Here is a 4,668-nt window from a genome sequence, read left to right as displayed (position 1 = left end):
TATCTGCTCCAGCTGTGGTCTTTTTGTTACTGACTGACAAGATCAGTGTGGCTTTTGTGAAAGGGGTCTGTGGGCTCCTTCATTTTCCCTTGTGCAGGCCAAGGACTGGTTCTGCGCTGTGTGGCTTCCAAACATTGTGTATGGTCCTGACAGAACAGGTGAATAAAGCATTAACTCGTTTTTACTGTCTCCTTTCTCCACGGATTATTCCTTTTCTTTAGCAGCACCAGGGCACAGGCTTGGTCACTGCCATGGTTGTTTGTTAGGGAGGTGGTGTTGTTAACAGGTAAGTTGTCTTTCCCTTTCTTCTTGTCATCTTGTGCCCCTGCCATTGATGACTGTCTTTTATAGGCAAGGATTGAGATTTTTCAGCCTTTGTGCTTAACTACTCTGACTTGTTCAGTACACTCCTGGAATCAAAGCCTGTGTTTTCTCCAAAACTCTGCTGAAGTGTCTGGTCAGTCCTTCCTCTCTGAGGACACAGGCACCTGTTTTCTTATCTGCTTTCTTGTATGCCTGGGTGGCTGCAACTTTTTGGCTAAAGGCAATAGCTGAGCTGTCTGTGCAGCCCCTGTTGACTTCAGAGCATGACTGGCATTCAGGGAATGAGCATTCATCTTGTCCTTTTTGCTCTGTGTAGGAACATGGAATTTTCAGGGGGGAGATACTAATAACATCTGAATGACTAATGCTGTTGAAGGGAGGGCTTGGAAGAATTCAAGGCTTAATCAGGTTTTTGAGGCTCAAGGATCACAGGTTTGGGAGCTGAAATGTGTGCTCAGCTTCCAGGGATGAGTGATCCTGGCTAGATCTGCTGATGGGAAACCATGGCTTGGCTTGGTTCTCTGCTCACAGGGGGTAGGTGTGCTGAGATGCAGGTCTTTATTTTACCTTCTAAGCTAAAACAGATTTGACAAAACAAATTAATTGAGGGGCCACACCAGCAAACCATTTATTATAGTCGGGGCCTATTTTGCATAAAGGTGCTGGCTCTGCTGGGGTTGCTGCCTGCCTTGAGGAAGTGCTGAGGGAGAAGGACAGAGAACCCTTTTTTAGGCTGCAAATGGTTTTGAGGCTGGAAACTGGAGGTGGGTTATTGGCAATAACCAAGTCAAGGGCTGCAGAGGGGCAGTTAATTAGGGAACAACAGCCACATCTGGCTGCAGGTATGGACATGCAGATCCTTAAGCCAAAGTCAAGCTGTGAACTTCAAACTCGTTTGTGATCAGCATCTTGGGGGAAAAGGGGGTGAGCATGCACATACCCTTTGCTTTTCCCCGTTGTGGTTAACTTTGTAAGCATAAAAGTGCAGGGCAAGCTTTGAAGGGCATTTCAGCAGATTAAAGAAAGCCTTGGAAGAGAATCAGTACCATGCAAACAACTAGCTCTGGTCCCAATGGACTGGCTGCCAGTTCCCAAAATAAGCTCTGAAAATGAGTGTGAGAGCTTTCCTCTCCCTCCTGTTACCAGCAGAGCAAGCTCAAGGGGAAAGAGAGCAGGATTAGAAAGTGAGATTTGCTCACTCATGACAACAGCAGCCTGCCTTGTCTGATTGCGGTAGTGAGCAGCTATGGCAGAAGGCAAGGCTGCTGCTTTGGCATGTTGGGTTAGGAAAAGGAGGTGAAAGGAGTGCTATGGTGTGGTCAGATGCTTCTGTTCATGGGCTCAGGGAAGGGTAGATTTGGTCCAAAATAACTTGATGTAACTTCCCCATGCAGGAAACCAAGCTGGTCTGTGTTGCACTGTGATGTCATTGAAACTCCAGTAAGGAAAATGCCTCCCTCTTTATTCTTTCATAACTTCTTTGTGAGCCAGTCATCCCAGTACGATTTGTACAAGACTGTGACAGTGATGAGCTGTATGAGGCAGGCTGTGCAGAGACCTGCTCTGATGGGAAGGCAAGCTGGTGTGTTAATTACTGCTCCTTGGGATGTGCTTTAGGAGATGAAGGCTGATCTTTCATATCAAGGCTAAGTTGACATTGTAGCTCTCCTGTCTGCTCAGAAGGATTTATTCTAACATGTTCTTGGCACAGCATAGCAGAACTACCAATATTTCTATTAATTTTATTAAGCTTGCTTCTATAACAGGAGCCAGCAATCTGCTCTCTAGAGCTCCTTCCATCCCCTTTCTCCATGCATCTAAAACGAAAAATTATCCAGGAGTTTCAAAAGAAGTTTGCTGGTGGCAAGTTCAATCTCCTTCCCTTTTCCAAAGTCTCTTCTTGAGAAGCTGAAAATGCTTCAGGTGAGTTGTTTTCTGCTGTGCTGCTTCTCTGGTCTGAGTGCCAGCCAGGCACAGCATCTTCAAAGCTGTTCAGGGTGCTGGTTCTGGCTATGCTGCTCCTGGGGTGACTGCTCCTTCTCTTGCTGGAGGCAGGGGAGATGGTATTTCTTATTTCCTGATTTTGTGACCTTTTCCAATCAGGTGTGCAATTAAACATCAGTCTTCCCAGTCTGAAAGCACACAAGGGGCCGGTACTTCTTGCTCTGCCAGTTTAGACTTTACTGGGGATCCAGGACTCACCAGTCACACAAGTGCCTCAGGGCTGGGTTTTGGCACAGACCAGCCCCAGCAGGGGATGTACATAAGCTCAGCATGGGAGGAGAGGACTTGGCTTTAAGTGCACGGGGTGAACCCTGGAAGCTTTTGATGTGACAAAGACAAGGGCTGCCCTGTGCAGCCCACAGAGAGGATGGCTCACTGCTGTCATTTCAGCATGAGGCTGACCCTGCAGTCCAGCCAGAGGGAAAAGCTGTTTTTTTTGTTTTCCTCTGTATGGGGAGCCTGAGTTGTTTATTTGCTAAAAAGATCTGCTCCAGGGTTCACTGTGTCAGCCTGCAGAGAGCTTTGCTGGTTTGCCATTGCATGGTTGTTCTATGTAAATGAAGACAAGATGCTGACACAAAGGCTTCTGACTTTGGGAGGGCTGGAAAGCTCAGCTTTTCCTGGGGCTCTGTCTCATGCCAGTGTTTACTGTGCTCTGGCAGAAGTTTGCTTGCCTCTGGTCATGAACCTTCCTAAGGTACCACTTGTCCTTTGCCCCTGAGCTGCCATTCCTTTCCCTCTGCCATTCTTGTCTCTGTGTTTTCTTAGAAGACAAGTGTTTTCCATGCTTGACATCTTGCCCTCTCATCAGCTTCCCCCCAGGCCAAGTAGCTTTCTTCTCCAAGTTCCATTTGGATAGCACATATCATGCGATCTCTCCAAACTCTTAATTGATCTCTTAGGAATTGTTTTTCATCTGAATTCCTGGAATGTTTCCATACACTGGAGTTTCCTCCAGACAGAAGGGAAATTAATCCTGTGTCACTCCCTTCCGAGGAGTGGTGGCCATGGGAATGCTGGTTGTTTGGCTTGTGCCAGTTGGGAGATGTGGGTTCTGCAGTGTTTGCTCACGGTTGTGGCAGTTTTGCTTAATAAGGCAGCTGCTTGGAGAGCAGCAGGAAGATGAGTGGTGGCTCCACATCAGCAGCTTCCTCATCAGAGGGAGGAGAGCAAAGGAGACTTGTGCTTTTATGTGGAGAGAAGAGGAAATAACTGATGAAGCCCCCACTTCTGAGAGGCTGGGTGAGCAGGAGTGCTGTTGGCAGGCAGTCAGGCATGTGTGTGGCACCCGTGTCTCTGGTGCTGTGGTGGCACCTGCACAACCCTTCGGTTCCATCTCCCTTTTCCTGTGATGAAATTCTGCTGGAAGCTGGGCAGGACAGTGGCAGGTGGAGAGGTGTGAGACCCTGCTCACCCCCAGCAGCAGCTCTGCAGCAGTGGCTTGCAGCCCCACTTCTCCCTCCTCTGATGCTTAACCAGCAGCAAATGGAAGTGAAGCGCTGTGGGTTACATGCTGAGCAGATCTGAATTAAAATTCTTCACTGCTCACTGGAGCTGCAGCCTTTGCTGCTCTCAGTGCCTGAGCCTGGCCTGTGTGGTGCCAGAAGTCTGACAGAGGCATGGTCTGTGCTGCACTGTGTCTGTGACACCTCTTATGTCCCAATGGTGATGCAGGCTCTCTGTCCTTGCCAGGGGGACTGGAAGCTAAGGAGCTCTTCCCCTCACCCTGACACTGCTCTGGCTCCTGCTTTACCATTCATTGGCTGATCCCCACTTTATAGCTACCCCCAGGGCCAGCCTTGGATAACAAGGGACTGAGGACAGGCTGAGGGAAGAGAAAAAGGCAAAAGCTTCAGGGTTCCTGCAGACTCACAGGATCAGAGTAGAAGCCAGGCTAAAAACAGGAAGGTCACCTATGGCTGTGACAGCTCACCAGCCATCAGGTGGTGACACAGGGAGAAGTGCACATCCAAAAGAGCTCCTTTGTGCTGGTGCTGCTCCCAGCCTTGTGAAGGACTGTCCCCTCCCTCCTGTGCTCAGTCCCTGTCTCAGCACCATGGTGTGCACCCTCCAGTGGCTCTCAAAACTGTGATGAGCTTAATAAACCATCAAAATATCAGAAGAGCGAGCTGTGGACTTGCCAGAGTTAAGGCAAATGTTGTTACTAATGATGTTTCTGACTAGCATGGTGTGCCTGCTGGCTTGGTGAAAAGCCCAGCTCTGTTGTCTGTGTTGATGGGCATCAAAGCCCTCGGCCAGAGCTTCTGACCCGGTGGGCTGGGATGTGATCAGACACAGAGCCTGCACAGGGCTGCAGAAGGAGAATATTGTGCTCTTGAC

This window comes from Parus major, chromosome 12 (genome assembly GCF_001522545.3).
Source record: "Parus major isolate Abel chromosome 12, Parus_major1.1, whole genome shotgun sequence".
NCBI classification, from domain to species: Eukaryota; Metazoa; Chordata; class Aves; order Passeriformes; family Paridae; genus Parus; species Parus major.
The sequence above is the reverse complement of the archived record's forward strand: the minus strand, read 5'-3'. Positions refer to the sequence as shown.